This window comes from Ursus arctos, unplaced genomic scaffold (genome assembly GCF_023065955.2).
Source record: "Ursus arctos isolate Adak ecotype North America unplaced genomic scaffold, UrsArc2.0 scaffold_6, whole genome shotgun sequence".
Lineage (NCBI taxonomy): Eukaryota > Metazoa > Chordata > Mammalia > Carnivora > Ursidae > Ursus > Ursus arctos.
Genome location: NW_026623078.1, coordinates 7,825,432 through 7,850,643, shown reverse-complemented (window position 1 = coordinate 7,850,643; position 25,212 = coordinate 7,825,432). Strand labels below are relative to the sequence as shown.

Here is a 25,212-nt window from a genome sequence, read left to right as displayed (position 1 = left end):
TAGTTTAATTCTTTTGCATGTAGCTGTCCAGATTCCCCAACACCATCTGTTGAAGATCGTCTTTTTCTCATTGTATATTCTTTCCTAATTCACTGAAGACTAACTGACCATATAACTGTGGATTTATTTCTGGGTTTTCTATTGTTTCATTGATCTATGTGTTTATTTTTTGTGCCAATACTATTATTTATTTATATCTTCTCTTTTTCTTTATGAATTTTACCGTAGAATTACTTAACATTTCAAAGAACCAACTCTGGGCTTTGTTTATTTACTGTTCCTTTATGCCATTAATTTCTACTCTTACATTTATAATCTCCTTTGTATTTTCTTTGTATTTATTCTATTTTTAACTGTTTCTTATATTAGAGGCTTAGCTCATTAATTTTGAGCCTTCCTTCTTTCTAAAGTGAGTTGTTTAGACTACAAAATTTCTTATAAATATCAAATTAATGATATCACGTAAATTTTGATATTTAGTATTTTTATTATTTATCAGTTTTAGGAATTTAAATTTTCCATTATTGTTTCGTTTTTAATCCATATGTTATTTGGCAGTATTTAAATTTTTTTCTATAAGGATTTAAAATACATATTTTTAAATTAATTGCACTAAGGTAAGAGAATGTGCTTTCTAATAATGATTCCTTTAAATCTGTAGAAAATTGTTTTATGGTCTAGCAGATAATCAATTTTTATGAAAGGGTCAAATGAGAAGAATGCATATGGTTTAGTTGTTAAGTAGAGGGCTTTGTACATGATCTATAAGTCAAGTCATTTAAGAGTGTTTTTCAAATATTCTCTTTCTTTACTTTTTTGTCTGCTTCCCTGATCAGTTATTGCAGTATTTATCCTACAAATCAGAAGATTAAAATAACAATTTCTTAAATGTATGTGGGTTAGAAATTCATCATCTTGATGGCAGTTAGTTAGTGCCAGGCTCTCTACTATTTGCATTGTCTTACCCTCGAAAGGCCACTAAGAACTAGGCTGGCTATTACTATCCTTACTTAACACAAAAAAGACAGAAGATCAGAAAGATTTGGTATTGTACCCAAGACTGTACAGCATTAAATAAAATTCAAAAAATAAAATGAATATGTATGGGTGCCTGGGTGGCTCAGTTGGTTAAAGGTTCAACTCTTGATTTTGGCTCAGGTCATGATCTTAGGGTCCTGGGATCAAGCCCTGTATCAGCCTCCCCACTCAGTGGAGAGTCTGCTTGTTTCCCTCTCCCCCTGCCCCTCCCCTGCTCTCTCTTTCTCTCTCTCTCTCTCTCTCTCACACACACACACACACGCACATGCTCTCTCTTTCTCAAATAAATATATCTTTTTTAAAAACTGAACTTTAAAATCAATAAAATAAAATGAATGCATAAACATATTTGATATAAATATCTCTTTAAATGTACAAAAATGGTAAATAATCAACATAATTTCCAGAGCTAAACCTCTATCATATTTCAAGTACAGGTGAAACTGATCTACATACTGCTGCAGTTAGCAGTAAGTCAAAAGAAGCATGTGGTCTAAGAGAACTCTCTGTGCTGATGGAATGTTCTACATCAAGTGTAGTCTAATGTGGTAGCCACTAGCCACATAGAGCTGCTGAGTGCTTCATTTGTGGCTAATGTAAGGAAGTGAATTTTAGATTTTATTTATTCTTAATTAATTTAAATGTAAATAACCACCTGTGGCTAGTGGCCACCCTATAGGACAGCACAGTGTAAAGGCATAAGAATAAGAGAAACCAAAACTCTCAATACCTCATAATTGGTTGAAACCTTTCAAAGAACAGTAAATACAAAGTGACAGCGAAAGTGAACAAGAAGTAACAGTCCATTTAAAAATATTTTCAAATTATGTTTTATCAAATACTAAAATGTTAATAGGTATTCCTTGAAAATCATCACTATTATCAAAATGCTGCTCACAATATTTTTTCTAAAATATACTTTACTAGATCTATGGAGAAAAATGTATCAAAATCACATATAATTATTAATCTGTGTTCAATTCTTCTTGCAAATATATTTTATACCCTAGAATACCAGGAAATGCCTGACTAGTCACCTGATGAACATATATATGGTTTGAGGTCTGCTCATTGTGCATAAGCAATATTTAGCACATGGTACCCAGAAGAATTTGCCATCTATCTTAAACAACTAAACATTTCCACATATATGTATGACATTAGTTAATATGTTGTAGCTCATATGTTATTTCTCATAACTTTGTGAATGAAAAAGAATTATTTAAAAATTAGGGTTCTGTGGCTTATAATCAGGTCAAAATGAACAACTGGAGCCTTTGGTTCTACCAAAATTGAGGGGATGAGTAGCCTAAGATAAAACAATGTTCGTTTTGTGATGAACAAACTGAAGGCTTCAGAGGGGAGGGGGGTGGGGGAATGGGATGGACCGGTGATGGGTAGTAAGGAGGGCATGTATTGCATGGTGCACTGGGTGTTATAAGCAAGTAATGAGTCATCGAACTTTACATCGGAAACCAGGGATGTACTGTATGGTGACTAACATAATATAATAAAAAAAATTAAAAAAAAAAACAATTAATGTTCAATCCTACTGACTTAACCTCAGGATTTAAAGACCAAAAAGCAGTGTGATGCCAGTTATTTGTTTCTTTTGAAATTCTGAATATTGTTCCATCGCGTCTGGCCTCCATTATGTCTATGCTCTTTTCTTACTGGGTTCTCTTATTATATAAGTCACTTTCCACTTGTTGCTTTCAAGGTTTTCTCTTTACCTTGGGTTTTCAACATTTTGACTATGATATGTCTGGGTATGGATCCCTTAGGTTTATCCTACTTGAAGCTCTTAAACTTCTCAGATGAGTAAAGTTCACCAGTCAAATTTGAAACGTTTCAGCCACTATTTCTTCTGCATTTTTTTTTCTTCTGATATTTTTTCTGCACCCTCCTCCCAATTCCCCTGACTTTCTGGCACACCCATTACATGTATGTTGGTGCACTTAATGATGTCCCACATTTCCATGAGGTTCTGTTTCATTTTCTTCATTCCTTTATTTTCCTCCTTAGGATATTTGCCATTTGGGAGATTTCTATAATAATACAGAAATGACTTATTTTGGTGTGCTCTAATTCTTCATAAGGATTGAGTTATTTAAAAGTCTTCACAAACCTTTTAATCTCTAAAACACTCTGTGGTAGTAAATTTGAGATTAAGTTTTAACATCCTATTTAAATTACCATTCTCTTTTGGGGAAGAATTTTAAATTAGATGAAAGTCTTCAAAATATGTAATGCTTCACAAATTTGTGTGTCACCCTTGTGCAGGAGCTATACTAATTTCTGTATCATTCCAATTTTAGTATAAGTGATAGCAAAGTGAGCACTCATCATTTTTTTTTTTCCTCTCTCCTTTAGATTGTGCAAGCTCAATTACTCTGGATTCATGTTCTCTTTCTTCTGTCACCTGAAGTCTACTGTTGAGCCGAGCTAGTGAATTTTTCATTTTAGTTATACTTTCTAACTCCAGAATTCCCATTCGGCTCTCTTTTATAGTTTGTATCTTTTCATTGATATTCTCCATGTGATTAGACACTGTCATCATACCACCCTTTAATTTCTGAGACATGGTTTCCTTGAATTCTCTGAATAGGAATGCCTTGAATTCTCTTTATAATGGCTACTTTGAAATTTTTGTCTGCTAAGTCCAGCATCTGGGACCCTTCAATTGCCTGCACTCTTTTCCCCTTGTGTATGGGTCACCCTTCCCTGTTTCTTCACCAATTTTGTAATTTTCTTTTGATATCCAAGCATTTTTGATAATATATTGTGGCAACTCTAGATATGGATTCCTCCTCTACCCCAGGGGTTGATGCTGTTGTTATTTGCATGGTAGTTTATTCAGTTGTTTACTGACTTGTCTGAACTACTTATTCCTGCAGGCTTCAGTATCTAATGCTCCTGTCCCCATTTTTTTTTTTTTGTTTGTTTGTTTTTAATCTTTTCACATGCCCCTAGGTCACCATAAGCCACTTTTTGGTGAAAGCTTATGCTTAAAACCCCTTGGAAGTTAGATTTTTACTCTTTGCCATTGGATGTATATACCTTGGGGGTTGCTATCATCCCTCTCCATCAGGCAGGGCTTATAATCCCCCTCTTTAATCACTCATGTGAGGGTATGGCCTTGGGCCTGCCAGACTGCCAGGGATGTGTGTCATTTATTTTAAAGTCTGGCTTCTTAGGAGTTGCTCCTGGGTCAGAGTAGCTTATTGTTCATCTAGTGTGGCTGGAGGTGGTGCTGAGGACTGCAGTGTCTGAGGCTTGCATCCCAAATCTTCCCTGTGGGTTGCTCTGACTGTTCCTGAGTGGATGAAGCCAACCAAGCACACCCTTCTTTTTTTTTTTTTTTTTAATATTTTTTTATTATATTATGTTAGTCTCCATACGGTACATCCCTGGTTTTTGATGTAAAGTTCGATGATTCATTAGTTGCGTATAACACCCAGTGCACCATGCAATACGTGCCCTCCGTACTACCCATCACCAGCCTATCCCATTCCCCCACCCCCTCCCCTCTGAAGCCCTCAGTTTGTTTCTCAGAGTCCATAGTCTTTCATGCTTCATTCCCCCTTCTGATTACCCCCCCTTTCTTTATCTCTTTCTCCTACCGATCTTCCTAGTTCTTATGTTCCATAGATGAGAGAAACCATATGATATTTGTCTTTGTCTTCTTGACTTATTTCACTTAGCATTATCTCCTCCAGCAAGCACACTCTTCTTGACTCTGAAAGTTTTACTGTGATACTAGGAGGGTTCTTCTTGGCTCTGTCTTTTCCCTGATGCTCTCTGTTAAACTTCTGATTGGTCGGCTGTTTCCTTGTTGATATAGTATCACAGAGCTACAGGTACTCTTGGAATTGCTCTTCACCAAGATCCCCATTATTTTAAAAAATGCCCTTGGGCACGGAATTGTACTGTGTTCCAAATAAAGTCAGCACTCTTAAACAGTGCCTGAAAGCCCTTCTTCCTTATAACCTGTCTTCCTCTGGGCAAAGCTTCTGAGTCACTCATAGAACTGGGGGTTACACCTCTGCTCTAGAGTGGGTGCTGGGTGGTACTCGTCTGGGGGTGCCTCTCTGGTACGGTGCTTCTAGCCTATGGGTGAATTGGGGTAGAACAATTGGGCTAGTATTCTTAGCCTACCACACTTGGGGCAGAGCTGCAACATGGGCTAGGAGATCTCCTGCAGTGAAACTGCACCCTAGACTGTGTGCTGAGGGGAGAGGAGACATCTTCTTGACTGCAACCTTGGAGTAAGTGCCCCACAATAGTCTTCATAAGACAAACTGGGTTGGGGGGGTAGGTCATGGCTCAAGGGCCACAGACTCCTTGTTCTTCCTGAAATACAGTAGATTCGCTTGATTCTCTTGATGGAATGTTTCTCCATTTACTGTATGCCTTTAGGAAAATTTCCTGAGGCTTTAAATGATTAGTATTTTTAAGCTTTCTCCAGTTAAAATGTTTATTAGGGAGAGAATCCACTGTGTCTTCACTCTGCTATTCCAGAAGCTAGTCTTCCATTTTTATCTTCAATGTACTTCCATTAAAAATAATGACCCTCTGGATATTTAGCACGTGCTGTGTAAGAAAACATAATGGCTCTTTAGCCATTATTTACAAGTTTTGAGGGTCTCTGGAAACTACCCATTCTGAATTTGTAGACTTAAGTGTGAGTTGTCCCTTTTTCCTCAAAGATCTCTTGATTTGCTTGAACACAATAATGGAGTCAAGTACAAAATTACCAAGTCAGACAAAAGAAGTACAGTAGATGCAGTGAGCCACAGAGGTCCACAGAGCCATGATATAAACATCATAAGATTCTTAATAACAATGGCACTTATGCGTTTTTCACTGTACACTAAAACAGTGCCCTGGCTTTTTGCTGAGCAGGGAGCCTGATGTGGGGCTCGATCCCAGGGATCATGACCTGAGCCGAAGGCAGGAGCCTAACCAACTGAGCCACCCAGGTGCCCCTAAGCTGAGTCTTGAAGAGGGACAAGTCAATCATGCAAAAGGTTGAGAGAAAAGGACTTAAAACAGAGAACACAGCATATACAAAATCCTGTGATGGGAAAGAGCTTTTATATGTTTAAGAAATTGAAAGAAGGCTAGAAAATAAGAGAGGGGGGTAGAGGGAGGGAGAGAGGGAGGGAGAGAGGGAGGGAGGGAGGGAGAGAGGGAAGGAAGGAAGGAGGAAGGAAGGAAGGAAGGAAGGAAGGAAGGAAGGAAGGAAGGAGAAAGAAAAGAAAAGAAAAGAAATGAGAAGAAGAAAAGAAAGAAAAGGAAAAGAAAAGAAAAAAGAAAAGAAAGGGAAAGAAATAAAGAAAAGGGAGGGAGGGAAGGAGGGAGGAAGGAAGGAAGATATGAAAATGATAATAAGGTAAAGACTAATATTTGGTGATTTTGATGCAGTAATCTTTTTTTCAGTGGATTATTCTTAATTTAAAATTAAAGTTACATTTATAATAAAATTAAAATGTTGATAAGCATTTGTAAAGAAAGGAGAAAATGGGATGGGAAGGAAAGGACTGGGTTGGGGGAAGGAAAGAGAGACATCATTCTGGTGGAATCACGTGGTTGGACATGGCTGGCACAGTGATGCCTGACAGTGGCTGGGGGTAAAGGCCATATGATGCTGGCCATGTGGAGGCTGACTTGAGAGGGGAGCAGACTCTGTGCTTAGCGTGGACCCTGATGCAGGCCTTGATCTCACGACTCTGAGATCATGACCTAAGCTGAAACCAAACGTTCACCATTTGAGCCACCCAGGTGCCCCACGAGATTTGACATTTTAAAGTTATGTGATGGGTCAGTGTTAATAAAACTGAGTTTCTGCTTTGGGAGGCAGTTGAGTATACCCTTTGCTTTCCTGCTATAGAATACCCACTGGACAAGACTAATGTGCACATGTAGTAATACCGAATCTGTGCTGCCAGTGATGGGCAAGCTAAGCCTCAGGCCCTGGGTGACTTTTCATTCTCCACCTGGCACTGAGCACTGCTGGTAGGTACCCTATGCCTAGCGTGAGAGGGACACCACTATTTTTAAAAGTGATTAACTTAGAAATGCGGAGAGAAAATGTCTCACGGGGAGGAAGTAGGATGTTAGTGGTTTGAATAAGAGCCTCAGAACTGTATTTGTTCCATGAAAAACTTTGACGTTCAAAATTCTTGGAATAAAGATCTGGCAAGTGAATGCCACTTATTTAAAATCAATGTTCCACCCATGTCTAAAATGTAGACCCTCATCCACATAAGATCCCTCCTCTTATTTTCATGATTTTAAGCATGTGGTGCAGGGGAGAGGCAAGTCTGCAAAAGAGGGGCTCTGTTTTGAGCTCTGCTGTTGATGGATGTGAGCACCTGGCTATGCACCTGTATAATCCAGATTAGTTTAAGTCTGCTTCCTACCTACTAGAAGCTTGCACTGAATCTGTGCTCAAAATCTTGATTTCCTTCACCCACTAGGCAAATTTATTATTACAAATGCAGTTAATGGATAAGATTATTCTCTAATCAGGCGGCCCCTCTCCTAAGTCTGTAAGCAGGTATGTGCATCTTGGTGAAGGGGCTTAGAGAAAAGTGCTTGATAACAGCACAAAGTCACCCTATGCTACACAGAAATGGCATTGCCACACATGAAACCAACCCGTAAATGGCCTTGTGACACTCCCCTTGTCATCCAGCTACTGCACCTCTCTTTGGAAGGTAAAGCTCTACTCTGGGTGAAGCAAGAAACAATCGTGAAAATACTGAGGGTCTTCAGGCTAGCCCCTGCTCCCAGCCAGAGACACCCCACCCCTCCCAGTGGGGGGAAAATAAGATAGCAGTCAAAAAGTAGTTCAACAATCTCCTGTTTCAGCCATGAGGAGTCATTCGGGAGGACTTTGATTCCATGAGTTTCTGAGCCATGAGGGTGAGGCCCAGACCATGTTGGAAGAACTGACTAAAACTGGTGCCAAATGAAACTACATTCCACAGTACATTCCCAGCAGCATAAAATAATACAGATAAGAGGTTCACTGTTCAATCACATTCATATCATGTTGGAAGTATAAAAGTCCATTATGGAGTTAATATTTGTCTTTAAGAATGTTTTTTTCTTTCTCTTACCAGCTTAATGGCAGATCATGCTAATTAAAGAATTAATTTAAGAATTCTAAAAATTCATGTATTCTTAATCTGCAAAAATGAGAACAAAGCACAAGGAATAAGGAAAACAAAACTGTTGATCTGTAGGGGGAGTTTCAGTGAGACTCTAATTTAATTCCTCTTTGAAGTTTCAAATGTTCCTCCCCAACTTTTGAAAAATATTCAATTTCCCCCTTCCTTTCACTCACTGGCTCAGTTTCATAGAAACGCAAGAGAAGAAAAAGAAACAGTGTGTGCCTGTGTGTGCCTGTGTGTGTGTGTGTGTGTGTGTGTGTGTGTGTGCGTGTACACTGAGAGGGGAGATTACGTGAACATGTGGGATGTTTACCCGGGTTATGGGAGCAGTTCTTAGCAGTCCACCAAGAATTCCCGGAATCAGAGTCAGTCCGGCCGCTTTCTTCTAGGTCAGTGTCAACTTAAGCAGCCTCTAAAGATCAACAAGGTTCTTTCTCTCCACATTATAATTTCTTACTAAGCCTCCATTTTAAGGAAGGAATGGAAGAAATTTGAGGACAAAGTGGGGGGGGGGAAGCAAGAGAAAGGAAAGGGGGAGATAAAAGGGGGAGAAGAGAAGAGAGTTTGGATATGAACAGGGGGAAGGAAGAGTCACAGAAAAGAGGGAGGGAAGAGGAAGAAAAGCAGGAGAGAGAGACAGCAGAGGGCTGAGTGGGTGGAGGGCCTTTCCCCAGCTCCACCAACCCGCTCAGCAGACGGGAAACCAGATACAGCAGGACATTGTGTTCTTCTCCTGAAAAACAACCAGACTGCACTCCTAAAGTAAACAGTTAATCCTGTTGTTTATCTTTGTAACATGAGGAGATGTTAACAGGATGATTTCTACTGCACAGAAATGTGGTTTTTATTCATTTTAAAAAATCATATTTTCTCTTTGATAAAATAAAAGTGTGACATATTAACTTTATAGTATCAGTGAACAGGAAGGAATAACAAATCTTTCTTTGCTAAAAGTGACTTAACTAAAAGATGCCAAAAAAGCCTGAGAAAAGCCTTTTCTTCACTCAGGCATCCTATTTATTTTTGGAAAATATTGCATTACTGAATCAAACCAAGTCAAACCAAAACAAAACCTGCTGTAAGTTCGGTCCATTCTAAACTTTGATTTTGGGTATTGCTCGTGGAAATAAGACTATAACTGGGCCAAGACAAGAAGAGTAAGAAGAGTACATTTTATATGTTAGTAGAAGTTTGCCCACAGAACAAATTTTCAAAGATATAGAGTTATTCTTACACATTTTTATTAACTGAAATTTTTATGGAGGTACTGTGGATTCACATGCAATTGTAAGATATGCTATGGAGCTCGTATGTACACTTGCTTAGTTTCCCCCACTAGTGTACTATTATATTAGCAGATAATGGTACAATATCACAGCTAGGATACTGACATTGATACAATCCACCAAATCTTACTTGTGCTAGTGTGCATGTGTTCATGCGTGTATTCAGTGCTATAAAGTTTTACCGCCTGTGTAGGATCCCATATTCAGCACCACAGTCCAAAAAGTGAACAGTTTCATCACTACAAGAATCCCTTAAGCTGTCTTTTTTTTTTTTTTTTTCCAGCCAGGCACCACTACTCTTTTTATTTTTAACATAAGAGTTTAACAAACTTTTTTTTTTACTTAGAGGAGATACTATAGATAAGTACATGATTAAATTTATATATTTATATAAATATATATTTATATAAAAATGTATATATATTTTATTTATTTTTTATAACCCACTTCCCACCATCTCCCCAACATCTGATGTTATTAATCTGTCCTTCATTCCCAAAATTCTGCCATTTCAAACTGTTATAAAAACAGAATCATCTAGTATATGATCTTTGGGACTGGATTTTTCCCCTCATCACAGTTTCTGGGTGATTAACCCAAACTATTGTGCCTTTTATTTTTTAGCAGCTTTGAGACATAATTTACACGCCATAAAATTCACCCAGTTAATAAAAACAGTAAGTGGCAAAATACACATACTATTTACCATTTTAACCATTTTAATGTGCAATTCAGTGGCATTAAGTACATTCACAATGTTCTGCAACCATCAACACTCTTATTCCAGAATATTTTCATCACCCCAGAAGGAAATCTCACTCTACTAAAGTAACCTCCTCATCTTCCTCTCCCAAGTACCTGGAGACAACTAATCTACTTTCTGTCTCTATGGATTTGCCTATTTTGGATACTTCACATGAATGGAATCATGCAATATGTGGCCTTTTGTGTCTGGCTTCATTCACTTAGCATAATGATTTCAAGGTTCATTCACATTGTACATCATTCATTTTTATTGGTGAATATTCCATTTTGGGGTTATTTCCACTGTTTTCCATTTATGAAACAATGGTGCTAGGAACATCTGTGTAGAAGTTACGTGGATAATGTTTTCAATTCTCATGGCTACATATCTAGGAATGGAACTGTTAGGTCATATAGTAATTCTATGTTTAACTTTTTTTTTAAAAGGCTTAAAATGTATTTTAGTAAGTTGATGCTACATTACTGATCCATTTCTCAGGAAAACTCCAAAGATATCAGGGACAAATAAAACATGGTATACTAATAAAAAATGCACAACGTAAGTACCTAAGATAGGCAAGGCTAAGAGCTACTGTCTGACCCTCAGCACACAGCAACCCTGTCCTTAAGATTGTACTAGGCTTATTAAGAAAAGTTGTGAACAACATCGTAGACACAAAAGGGCCAATCCTGTGTTGTCCTTACCCAAGAAAAAGATGCAGGCAGATTAATACAAGATTTAAAAAAATATATACTAAAATGAAAATCTCTAAGAGAAAATGTCTTCCTTAGGATATGATGGGGTAATATATGGGATATAATAGAACTATATGTATGTTATCTGCGACCTCTGTGGACATTTGCCTGAATTCCCACCTGTGAGTGACTGGAGCAATGGGACTAAGGTCATTGGGGGATGTTTGCTTTTGTGGTGTATGTGGCAGTGTCTCTAGGGTTGTGAGGTATAAGAATGAGAAAGCAAAGAGAAGAAGGATGGACAAAGAATGGAATGATCAAAATTAATGGGGGCTCTAACTGGATCCATATTGTCATGGTTCCACTCTGCACCCAGACCCTCAACAATCACATGACACTTCAGGAAAGCACCACAGATGATCCATTAGTTAAATGATATACTACACAGAACTGATTTGTTAAGTATTGTTCCTCCCTTGTCTTCTATATTTGATTTTTTGAGGAACTGCCAAACTGTTTTACAAGGTGGCTGCACCATTTCACACCCCACTAGCTGAGTATGAGGGTTCCAATTTCTCTACCCCTCACTGATATTATTGTCTGCCATTTTTATTATAGCCATACTAGTGGGTGTGAAGTAGTATCCCACTGTGGGATTTGGTTTGCATTTCCCTAATGACTAATGATATTGGTCATCATGTACTTCTTGGACATCTGTATATCTTCTTTGGAGAAATGTCTATTCAAATCCTTTGACCAGTTTTTATTCGGGTTATCTTTTTATGTTCAGTTGTATTAGCTCTTCATATATATTCTGGATACAAGTCTCCTATCACATATGTGATTTGCAAAAAATTTCTCCCATCCCCTGGGTTTGTCTTTTTATTTTCTTGGTGATGTCCTTTGAAGCACAGAAGTTTTTAATTTTGATGAAATCCCATTTATGAATTTTTCTTTTGTTGTGTATGCTTTTGGTGTCATATATAAGAAACCACTGCCTAATATATAAGGTTATGAAGCTATATTTCTATGTTTTCTGAGAGTTTTATAGTTTTTCGTTCTTATGTTTAGGTCAATGATCCATTTTGAGTTTATTCTTCTGTATGGTGTGAGGAAAGGGTCAACTTAATTCTTTTGCATGTAGGAAGGGGAAGGGAGGGAAGGGAAAAAGAAAAGTTTCAACCCTGCCGAATAGAGGATTTAATTAGAGTTTTAGAGTCTATCATTGGCAAAGGGTTGTACAAATGTATCTATACTCCCTAAAGTACACAGACTAAAATTGCTGCTGTATTTATTTAGGTCCAATGAATACAGAGCAAATGTCACTGGCCATTATCTTATTTCATCCAGTTCCATTACTTTACCATCATCATTCAGAGGACTCCCAAAGCTCTATGCCTTCTGATCCAAACTTATTCTTCCTCCTACGCATTACCTCTTTGTGTAAAGTGGACCCTACCATTCTCAGTCACTGTTTCAAAACCTGAGAGCACTCTTTACTTCCTTTTTTCACATCCAGTTGCTACAGCTTATCCATTTTACCTTCATATTTATCTTTTTAATATCATTCTTCCTTCTCATTCCTGTTATCATTATATTGTTTTGCTTGTGACTTTGTTGCCCAAAAAAGCTTCCTAAGCTCATTCTTCCTTTTTTCTAACCCCCCCTTAAGGGACAGAGTTAATCATGTCACTGAACTAATCACGACCTTCAAAGGTATCCTAATGACTTCTACATGTCTCGACACGTGTGTAAGTCTAAGAAGATCAAGTTCCTACAACCATTTCCCCATCTGAGTCTTGGCTCCCATTAGTCCCTCTAAAATAATCTGATATTCCTTGTCACTTCCACTCGTCTAAGTATGTTCATTTTCAAAATCAAATTCTAATTCCATGGAGATGTCTCTCATTCCAATAGTGAGAACAATTCTTCCTTTTTCTTTGTAATCACAGTGGTTTTCTTTTGGGGGGGGGTTGCCTTTATTTTAGTTCTTACCACATTCTACTCTTTTTTAAAGATACTTGAATAGATCTTTTTTCTCTACTTTTTGTCTGGAAGTTTCTTTATTTTCCCTTTTTCCATTAAGTTTTTAATTTTTAATTCCAGTATATTTAAAATACAATGTTGTATTAGTTTCAGGTATACAATATAGTGATTCAGTAATTCTGTACATTACTCAGGGTTCATCATGATAAGTGTACTCTTAATCTCCATCATCTAATTCACCCACCCCCCCACCTCCCTTCTGGTAACCATCAGTTTGTTCTCTATAGTTAAGAGCCTGTTTCTTGGTTTCTCTCTTTTTTTCTTTCCTTTGCTCATTTGCTTTGTTTCTTAAATTCCGTATGAGTGAAATTATATAGTATTTGTCTTTCTCTGCCTTATTTTGCTTAGCATAATACTTTTTTTAATGGGAAAATACAATTTAATTGTTTTATAATATGGCATTATTTTTTAATAATAATATTTTTTATTATATTATGTTAGTCACCACACAGTACATTCCTGGTTTTTGATGTAAAGTTTGATGATTCATTAGTTGCGTATAACACCCAGTGCACCAAACAATACGTGCCCTCCTTACTACCCATCACCAGCCTATCCCATTCCCCCACCCCCCTCCCCTCTGAAGCTCTCAGTTTGTTTCCTGCTTAGCATGATACTCTTGAGCTCCACCCATGTTCTTGCAAATGGAAAGATTTCATTCTTTTAAAAAAAAACATTTTTATTTATTTATTTGATGGATAGAGTGAGAGAGAGAGCAAGAGCGAGCGAGCACAAGCAGGGGAAGCAGCAGGCAGAGGGAGAGGGAGAAGCAGGCTCCCTGCCGAGCAAGGAGCCTGATACAGGGCTCAATCCCAGCATCCTGAGATTATGACCTGAGCCCAAGACAGACACCTAACCAAACTGAGCCACCTAGGCACCCTGAGATTTCATTCTTTTTTATGGTTGAATAATATTCTATGGTGTATATATATACACCCCCTCTTCTTTATCCATTCATCTACTGATGGACACTTGGGCTGTTTTCATAATCTCACTATTGAAATAATGCTGCTAAAAACATAGGGATGCATGTATCCCTTTGAATAAGCGTTTTTGTATTTTTTGGGTAAATACCCAGTAGTGCAATTGCTGGATCACAGGGTAGTTCTATTTTTAACTTATTGAGGAAACTTTATACTGTTTTCTACAATGGTCACACCAGTTTGCATTCCCACCAACAGTGCACAAGTGTTCTTTTCCCCCGTATCCTCACTCACACTCATTGTTTTTGGGTTTTTGATTTTAGCCATTCTGACAGGTCTAAAGTGATATCTCATTGTAGTTTTAAGTTGCATTTCCCTGATGATACAGAAATTAATCCACAATTATATGGTCAATTAATCTTTGACAAAGGGGTAAAGAATATACAGTGGGAAAAGTCTCTTCAACAAATGGTGTTGGGAAAACCAGACAGCTACATGCAAAAGAATTAAACTAGACCCCTTTCTTACATCGTCCATAAAAATAAACTCCAAATGGATTAAAGACCTAAATGTGAGACCTGAAACCAAAAACATCCTAGAAGAGAACACAGGCAGTAATTTCTCTGACATCAGCTGTAGTGGCATTATTCTAGATAAGTCTACTGAAGCAAGGTAAATAAAAGCAAAAATAAACTATTGGGACTGCATCAAAATAAAAAGCTTCTGCACAGTGAAGGAAACAATCAACAAAACTAAATAAAAGGCAACCTACTGAACGGGAGAAGATATTTGCAAATGACATACCCAGTAAAGGGTTAGTATCCAAAATATATAAAGACCTAATACAACTTAACACTCAAAACCCAAATAATCCAATTAAAAAATGGGCAGAAGACATGAACAGACATTTCCCCAAGGAAGACAAACAGATGGCCAACAGACATATGAAAAGATGCCTAGAAGTTTCTCAAGGGCAGGGATTGTATTTCTTATTCCCTATGTGCCCAACACAACTCTTAGCTCAGAGCTTTACAGATGATCCACATATGCTTGGTATACCAAGTTGAATTAATCAACAAGTATTTTTTCAGGCTTTTTGGGGATAGAAGGTATAAGATGTAGTTCCTACTCTCAGGTACTTAAAATGCTTTCTTCAGGTAATTCATAAGGAGACTTCTACATTGTTCTAAAGTATAGGTGTGGGAAAGGAAGTGTTAGTATTCCAGTGAAATACTAAGTTAGAACAAAATAAATGCAGGAAAGGAGGGAGGGAGGAATAAGAGCTAAGAAAGTTTATTACTCAAAATGTGCCAAATTAACTCAGCAGCCCTGGGCAGACTGTGGTTTTGTTTTCTCTCAATTTATTCCCCAACTCACTCTCAAATGAGGGGTCACTTGGTATTCTCACTTTTCCATGTCTACTCAGCACTGAAACCTAGAGACAAAGGTCATAACTGAGAATAGAGTAAGAAACAAGGAACCATGCAAGGGGCATAGTTTTCGTAGTGCCATAGGTAAGTTAGAGTATCCCACTGATTCCTCTGGATCACCAAATAGTATGTCAGCCAAAGCAAGAGTCATCACAGCCTTTCTCAACCAGGGTTCTGCAAGGGAACTGAACCCTAAAACTCTGAGGTAGCACTGCATGAAATGAATAAGAACTCTCCATTGCATCTAAAATGGCACCAGTTATGTGCACTCTTAGGAGAAATGAGAATAAGCTTCAGGGTTCTATACTCCCAATGTGGGAGCCAGTCTAGAGTATATGAACCTGAGAGTAAACAGCACTACTGTATTGGGCCTATTGAAACAACAGGGAACAGTGTTTAATCATTCTTGGATGATTTGCTTCTGAATCAGGGTTTCACACTCTAGGCTAACTGGCCTAGAAACCAGTCCCACCTAATGCAATGGCTTATAAATCATCTATGTTTGTGAAGTACAGGTGCATATTCTATCTACTCTGACTCTACCAAATAAGACACAGATTACCTACGCAAAAGGCAAACGTATAAGGCTTACTGGGTTTTTTTCTGAAATATCAATGGTGATTTTCTAAATTCTTCTGCAACCCTAAGAATACCTGTTCTAGAAACAATATCACTGAGAAAAATATTAAATTGCTTTATGATATTTTATAATAAAGTAATTTCAATTCCAAAGACTAAACCATATTCAGTTTACTGTATTGAGAACAGACAAGGGGTCATTTTTAGAAGACAACTCTATTTCTCAGAGAGAAGGAAGCTTCTCATGTATGAATTTGTTCCATTTCCAGCCCACCTACCTCAGTACATAGGACTACATGCCACACCAGCTGACATTCCACTGAGCTTCTTACCCATCCTCAACTTCCCACCTAACCTGGGCACCCAGGACACCCACTGCCTCCAGGTCTTTGTTTTGCAATGACTACTGTCTATCCTACATCTGCTCACTCTCCAAACACCAGCTTTCACACGAAGCTCAGAGCAGTCTCCTTTCAGCAGGTAGCCTGCTTTGTCCTCTTCCTGCCAACCTTCTAGAAAGTATGGGCTTAGCTTATTTGCATTTATTCACTTCTTATTCGCTTGTGATAATTTAGAAGTTTTTGAAAATAATCTCAAATTTACTAAAAGTTCTAAATACAGTACAAAGCATGTCCCCCCCCCCAATCATTTGGGAATAAGTTTGTACAAACAAGGACTTTCTCTTACATAACTGCTGTACAACCATCAAGGGGAGGAAACAAACACATAATTCTCAGACCCCACTCATGCATCACCCATTGTTCCAGTCATGTCCTTTGTAGCAAAAGGAGATAACTCAGAATCACGTATTACATTAAGTTGTCATGTCTCTTTAATCCTCTACAACCTGGAAGCGTTTCTCAGTCTTTCTTTGACTTTCATGACCTTAACATTTTTGAAGGATACAGGCCAGTAATTTTGTAGTGCACAATCCTTCAATTTGGGTTTGTCTGATGTTTTGTCATGATGAGATCCAGCTTATGTATCACTGGTAAGAATAACACAAAACTGATGCTATATTCTTCTAAATAGTTGGCATACTATCTCAATTTGTCCCATTACTAACAGTGTTCACTTACTACTTGATTAAGGTGATGTCTGCCAGGCTTCTCAGCTATTTCCTTCTGAAATTAAAAAATACTGTGTGGGAGATACTTTCAAACAATGTAAATATCCTATTCCTTATCAAATTTTTAATTCATTCATTTTTATACATGAGTGTGGACTCATGGATTCTTACACTATGGCCTACAATCCATAACTATTATTTATTTCGATGTTCAAATTGTCCCAGATTTTGCTAGTGGCAGTTCCTTGCAAGCTAGCTCCTGAGTTCTTTTGATGTCTCCATCATTCTCTAAGAATGTTCTTACTTTCTGACATAATGAAATGTTCAAAGCTCATCTTATATTTTGTCTCATCCAAACCTGGAACAGCGATTTCACCAAGGAGCCCTGGTTTCTTTCAGATATTTAAAAACTAATATTTGGGTGCTAAATTGCTCATTGCTACCAGAGTATCACTGCCTCAGGACCTCTTAGTAGACAGAGCTAGGGAGTGTACACACACACACACACACACACACACACACACAGCAATACACATTTACTTCTGTTTATTCATCCATTCATTTATTTAGAAAACTATGAGTTGACACCACCATGGGGTTCATTTCAGTTTTCCCCTTTTCTACATTTTGTTAACTCACAGGTACCTCAAACTCAGCACATCCAAAACTAAAAGTAATTTTTCTAGTTTTCTCCAAATCTGTTCACCCTCCTAAATTTCTCATCTCATTAAACGATACCATTTATTTTGTTGCCCAAACCTTAGAATCCTTCTAGATTCTTCCTTTTCCTCCACCTTCCACAACCAATTATTCATGGAGTCCTGCCTTTTACACTTCTCAACTATTTCCAAATGTACACCACCCTTTTATCCATTAGTTTGTCTAAACAGATGAGTTAGACTTCTTGCTTTTCACACAGGCATTTACAGTTACTTTCTCTTCTGTTCAGAAACTTCTAGTGTATGACACCTATCACATGTAGAGAAAAATCCGAAGAATTTGCTATAGAAAACTAGAACAAAGTTCTAGATCTTCTCATGACCAGAACCCTTACCCTATTCCTTCTATCTTCATTTACAATGTATGAAAACCCACACTGGCCTCCCTGCTGTTTTGTAAACAAGTCAAGCATGCCCCTGCTTTGCAACCTTTTCCACTCACCCTCTCTGCCTGGGACACTCTTCCCCCAGACATCTGCATGGTTTGTTCTCTCACCTCCTTTGGAATTTTTCTCCAATATTACCTTCTCCCAGTGAGGCTTTCCTTGATCCTCAGGTAAAAAGAGTAACCACTCAACATTCACTATCCCCTTATCCAACTTTATTTAAAGCCATAACCACTGTTACTTTCTTATATTACATCCTTTGTCTGCTGCCAGTCTTTCCCAATTTGTAAGTCCCATTAATTTATGTTTAAATCTTTGAATTAGCACAAAGATTGTGTGTGTGTGTGTGTGTGTGTGTGTGTGTGTGTGTGTGTTTTAAAAGATTTTATTTATTTGACAAAGGGAAAGAGAGAGCACACAAGCAGGCAGAGCAGCAGGCAGAGGGAGAAGGAGAAGCAGGCTCCCCAACCAGCAGAGAGCATGACATAAAGCTGGATCCCAGGACCCTGGGATCATGAGCTGAGCTGAAGGCAGAGGCTTAAGCGACTGAGCCACCCAGGCGCCCTGGCACAGAGTTTTGTGAGTTTTTTTTTTTTTTTTGGGTCTTATTTATTTTGTATCACTAACACCCAGGACAATGTGTGACACATAATAAATATCTGGCAAATGAACATTTCCTCATGGTCTTCTTAGTTACATTATACAGTAGATTAATATTCTATCATGTAGCATGTTATGATTAAATAATTCTCCTTTTACTGGATATTTAGGTTGCTCCCCCCCCCCCCGATTATAAGGCACTCCTACCATGAAGAACAGTGTGTGTGTGTGTGTGTGTGTGTGTGTGTGTGTGTGTGTATGAATGTTTTTGTTTGTTTTTCATCAATTAAGTTTCTAGGGATTACTGGGTCAAAGAGTATATCTTTATTGCTATATGTTATGTACTGCTCTCCAAAATAGTTGTAATGCTTAGAAATTCCATTAGCAATAACCATTAGTGTATAAAGAGTCCTAAAATTTTTCTAAATAATATATATAATTCAAAATTTTAAAGTGTTACAGGAATATATGACAGAAAGTTTCCCTCCCATTCTTGTCCTCCATTCTCCAAATTCCCATATGTTTACATAGATATTCACTGTAATTTGTATTTTACATATCCTTCCACAGTTTTTCTCTCTCTTTCCTTATCGCCCTCTCTCCCCCTCCCCACCCCATGTATATTCTCCAAGGAAAATAGCACATTTCAAATCTGCTCCTTGCTTTTTGTATTTAACCAATGTCATAAATTTTTCTTTTTTTTTTTTTAGGGAGGGGTAAGGGTCAGAGGGACAGAGAGAATCCCAAGCAGGCTCCACACCCAGCACAGAGCCCAATGTGGGGCTCAATCCCATAACTCCAAGATTATGACCTGAGCCGAAATCAAGAGTTGGATATTTAACCGACTGAGCCACCCAGGTGACCCAATGTCATAAATTTTTCTATATAAGTTCATAGAATGCTTCCTCATTCTTCTTTTTTGTAGCTGCATAGATAGCTCTATGGCATTCTATAATATGGATGTACCGTAATTTAGGTTTAATCTCTAATGCTAAGCATTTAGGCTGTTTCCATGCTTGCTATCCCAAACGATGAGTCAGAGAATAACCCTGTACTTCATATGTATGTAAGTGTACCTGTAGGATAAATTACAAGAGGTGGAAGTGCTGGTCAAAGAATTAATGCGCTTACAATTTACACACCTGCACACATTCACAGCCCCCCATATTTATATGTGCATACTAGCAAAGCCCTCTCTATGGGGGTAGTAACAATTTATTCTCCCTCCACCAATGTGAGAGGCTGCTTGTTTCCCTTTAGCCTCACCAAACAAATGTTACTGAAGTTTTGGATTTCTGAAAATTTGATAATAGTGTTTTTTAAATTTGTATTTCTGCATTATGACATATTCGTCTTTTTATATGCTTATTTTTATCTATAAACTGTGTGTTCATATGTTTGCTCATTTTTATTTTGGGTTATTGGCTTTTTCTCTATTTCTGTGGGTACTTTGCATATTAGAGAGATGGGTCTTGTCATATGGATTGCAAATATATGTCCAGTTTGTGATACTTTTGACTTTACTGTGCAGATTTAATAGAATTTATTAATATTTTCTTTTGGAGCTTTTGGATGTTAACTCACAGAAAAAACTTTTGCTCCAAGATAATTCTCCCATGATTTCCTCTAGAATTGTTTTAGCTTTTATATTTAAATCTTTGATCCATTTGGAATTTATCCTGGTGTGGGATAAGAGGTTGAGATCCAATTTTTTTTTTTTTTCCCGGATGGCTCATCTGTTGTCCTTGCACCATTTACTGAAATGGTTAATTTTTTCCCACTTTTCTGAAATATGTGTATTATTTACAAAATTTCTATAATTGTGACTGTCTTTTCTGTTCCACTGGTTTATCTATTACATTAAGGGAGAAAAACCCTTTAATTTTAAAAAGTGGCTTTCATTAAATGAACAAAGGAAAAAAGAGAGAGACAAACCAAAAGACAGACTCTTAACTATAGAGAACAAACTGATGGTTACCAGAGAGGAGGTGGGGGTGGGGGTGGGGAAAATAGCTTATCTTGATGAGACTGCGTAAGATATGAAATTGTTAAATCATGCTACTGTATACCTGAAACAAACAAGTACATTAACTACAGTGGAATTAACATAAAAAATAAAAAAATTTTAAAAAGAAGTTGCTTTCATTAATTTCTGCTTCTAATAACTAGATGTCACTTATCTTCAGTGTTTTTTGTGAAAAATAAAGGAAATAACTCCTGCCTGTGGTGAAGATCATGGATGGCTGACCAGGACTGGCATTCCTTCTAGCCAGAGCTGAAGCCAGAACCCTCTGGTGGCTGAGTAATGTGGTTCTTCCCTACCCCCTGAACTGGAAAACTACTTACTCTGACTCTCATGTCCTGATCTCTCTTCCACTGCAGGTTCATATCAAATTTGATTTTTCCAGCTCAATGATTAATGAGACTTCTATCTCAACAAAGCCATACTGGAACTCTAGGCTCCCACTGCTAAACCTCCCAAGTCCCCGCCACCTCAGTTACTTAAAACCATCAAACCAATAACCTCACAGTCATCTTCCCTTCCCCCTCTACTACCCTATACCCAATCATCAGCAAGTAACATGCACTCCATCTTTAAAACAGATCCCAACCTTTCAGGTTTTTAACACTTCTTCACTAGCACTCTGGTCCAGCCATCAGTCTTACCTGTCTGGATTGCTGACACAGCCTTCTCTTTTGTTTCCTGTACTCCTGTGCCTCCACATTCCATTTCCTCTAGAGCAGCCAAAACAACCTTTTCAAAGTAAGTATCAGATCATATCCATCCCATGTTTAAAACCTTAAAGTCTTCCCATCATACCTGGCATGAAGCTGCCTGCCTCCCCTTGTGCTTATCTTCTGTAATGGCCCCTGGGTTCACTAAACCCCAACCCCACTAGCTTCTCTCCTGCTCCTTGAATGTACCAACTTCATCCTTATCTCTGTAATAGTTGATGCCTTTGACTAGAAAGTGTGTCTCTCAGAGCTTTTCACGACTGGCTCCACCTCTTCATTCAGGGCCTACCTCAAAGGGTAGGCTTTTCCTTACTAGTCATTCCAAATGACCTTGATACCCTCACCCAAATCACAACATCATTCCCATAATGACAGCAATGCCTTTTGAGCACCTAAGGAGAAAGAGTTGACTTCGGCCTCCATTCAGATTTATGCTGTGCCTGGTTGGGTCCTACCTCCCCCTCCTTGCCAGGTGTGTAGGTTAAGGGGGTGGCTGGGGAGGCCAACAGAGGAGGCTGCAATCCTCAGGGAACTTCCTCATTGGTAACCCCTCCAGTACTGGCTTGGCCATGTGGCTAGGTTTGGTGTGAGTGGAAGTCATTGCTAAGGACCAGCCACCAGCACTCTGCCCTCAGTGCAGCCAAGAAAGACTGAGGGTGGAGGCCACAGGTTTCAGAAATGAGAACACCACACCCTAAACCTCTGTTGACACTGCGCTTATACTTTAAACAGTGCAATTTAAAAAGTGTCTACATGTCACTGTGATGAATGACCTAAAAAAGTTTATATAATTGAATAAAACATAACATGGAAAAAAACCGACCTTTAATAAATTGATAGGATGTATTGGCTATTGCTCTCCAAGGTCGCAGTAGTATATAGCTGAATTAATATTTCATTTTGGGCAGGAAGAAAAGTCCCTCCCCCCTTTTTTTAAAGATTTTATTTATTTATTTGACAGAGAGACAGCCAGCCAGCGAGAGAGGGAACACAAGCAGGGGGAGTGGGAGAGGAAGAAGCAGGCTCCTAGTGGAGGAGCCTGATGTGGGGCTCGATCCCAGAATGCCGGGATCATGCCCTGAGCCGAAGGCAGACACTTAACGACTGCGCCACCCAGGCGCCCCGTCTTTCCCTTTTGAATAACACTGTTCAAAGTGTCTTCATGGCAAATTCTTTTTGTGTATATAATATATAGGAAATATTTCATTAAGTATTGAATTGCAGCTTTCTGTAAATTACAAGATCACAGTTATAAAAGTATGGAGAAGAACACTACACAATGCAGAACGGAAAATAAAGAGTATTTTATCTACTAATCATCTCAATATTAGTATTTTCCATCACATCTATGTGGGCTAAATTTGGCTTAAAATACCTTCCACTTAAAAAAAAAATCCCATAGTATGTATATGTAAAATCTACATTTTAAGGCTTTCGTAAACCTCAGCAGCTATCTACCCAACAGATATTGGCTGAGAAAATCAAGATGTTAGCAAGGGCTGTCACTGCAGTAAAACAAAGTAGAATAAATAAGAGTATTCTAGATTGAGTCAGTACACAAGATTCAATATGCCAGAACCCTCACATATGAATGAGATCCATTCCAAGACCTTGATAATTTCCCACGTTTACAAAGATTGAGAATATCTGTACATGTTTTGCCTTCTACCAAAACACATTTTTGTTGAATTTTCCGTGAACAGACTCACATAATTCAAAACTGACTTTTTCAGTCTTTTTCAACCTTCACTGAAGTTTCCTCTCTTACTGATGACCTTTTTTAAATAAGAAAAACCTGAACTTTACAAGAGTTACTGTTTATTAGAGGTCTCAGAGAATATGACACAGTGGTGGCACAGGGTCTCTCGCTGGGCTGCATGTAGCAAGCCTAAGGCAATTTCTTAGTCTGACACAGTCACCACCATTCACTAGGTACCTTGCATAGACTGCAGGGCCATTCTCAGCCAAGGCTATGGATGCTAATCCTTGCATATCAGGGGCCACTCTGGTTTGTGCACAAATACTACTTAGCCCAGAACACCACATCAAGCCCTGTCACTGCCACACAGATCTGCCATTGCTTCTAGGCCCCAGCAGTCTGTGGCTAGCTTGGATCAGACCTCGCAAAAGTGCTAGTTTCCTTTCCTCTGCCAAACCTGCTGGCAAATATTCCAATTTACTTCATTATTGAACAAGAAGCCATTTTGGGAATTTGTTAACTTCTAACCTAGCTTTTCCATGGGTTGGGTTGGGTAAAGCTGAGATAGTCAGCAAGGCTTCTGTGTTGGGTGGTGGCTGAGTTCCGGGACTTCATTTGGTCCATCCTCTCTTGACGGTTTGTCCTTATCACCTTAGAGGCCAAATAAGGAAAAGCAGCTCTTAAGGACATGCATCCATTTGTGCTTGCCTTATTATCATCACTTTTTACTTAAAAGTTTCAAGAACTCTTAAGCCCTTAGTACTATTATGCTTAAGCACTTACTATTTAATAAACTCACCATCATTGAGCACTTATTTGTAAAGGTCATACTCTTTAAAAATGTCGCATCTTGGGAAACTTGGGTGGTTCAGTCAGCTAAGTGTCTGACTGTTGATTTTGGCTCAGGACATGGGATTGTGCCCCGCATCAAGCTCCATGCTCAGCAGGGAGTCTGCTTCTCTCCCCTCTCTCTCTCTTTCTTTCCCATCACTCAAACCCTCCCCCCACCCGTTCACAGGCACACACCCTCTCTGTCTCTAAAATAAATAAATAAATCTTAAAAAATGTCTCACCTAAAGAAGGTACTCAAGTAAATCTGTTGAATTGAATCTTCAGAGATAAAGCAGAAAATGAATCTAAGACAAAAATTATGGAAATAAAAAATATTCAGAAATAACATTAAGTGTTGCAGAGAGAAAAAGTCAGAATTGATTAGTTTTATTTATCTAATTTCTTAATTTATAGAGTATCTATTTGCACTAAGATTTGCTTACTTCAAAAAATTTTTAAGCAGCACCTCAACTATGCATGAATATTTTGAGCATCTACTAATTAAACTTCCCTTTTAAATCACAGCTCAATAGTTGTAGTCTATACTGTAAGATTTTATAGTTTTAATAACCTTTTTTTTTTTTTTAGATTTATTTGACAGAGAGGGAGAGAGCACAAGCAGGGGGAGTGGCAGGCAGAGGGAGAGGGAGAAGCAGGCTCCCCGCCGAGCAGAGAGCCCAATGTGGGGCTCAATCCTAGGACCCCGGGTTCATGACCTGAGCCAAAGGCAGAGGCTAAACTGACTGAGCCACCCAGGCACCCCTATGGTTTTAATACTTATTATCAAGTAATGTATCCAGTAATTTTAGAACTTTGAATTCTTTTTTTTTTTTAAGATTTATTTATTTATTTCAGAGAGAGCGAGAGCACGCATGAACAGGAAGGGCAGAGTGAGAGAGAGAGAGAGAATCTTAAGTAGACTCTGCTCTAAGCGCGGAGCCCAATACAGTGCTCAGTCTCATGACCCTGAGATCACAACCTGAGCGGAAACCAGGAGTTGGACGCTCAACCAACTGTGCCACCCAGTTCCCCAACTTTCAATTCTTTTAAAAAGACAGAACATTAAGTTAAATGATAGAAATATATCTTTGCACATTCTGCATTCCATAGCTACTGGCATTCTAAAATGAAATTTTAGGACTGTGGGTCTTTGCTATTTTCCTCTATTTCCTTCCTACATTTTTACTTCTCTCTTCCTAGTGTGTTCTAATTTTTTTTTGGGGGGGGGGATATGAATGATTCCAATTTC

At 38.3% G+C, this 25,212-nt stretch overlaps 1 protein-coding gene and 1 non-coding gene across 6 annotated transcripts in view; both read right to left on the bottom strand.

Moving 5' to 3' along the window:
- SPIDR (scaffold protein involved in DNA repair) overlaps positions 1-25,212 on the bottom strand; it is a 478,698-nt gene that overhangs the window by 86,890 nt on the left and 366,596 nt on the right. The window lies entirely within an intron of this gene.
- On the bottom strand, positions 3,277-3,380 carry LOC113268182 (U6 spliceosomal RNA). The gene has a single exon (XR_003321044.1). It is a non-coding gene; the product is annotated as a U6 spliceosomal RNA (small nuclear RNA).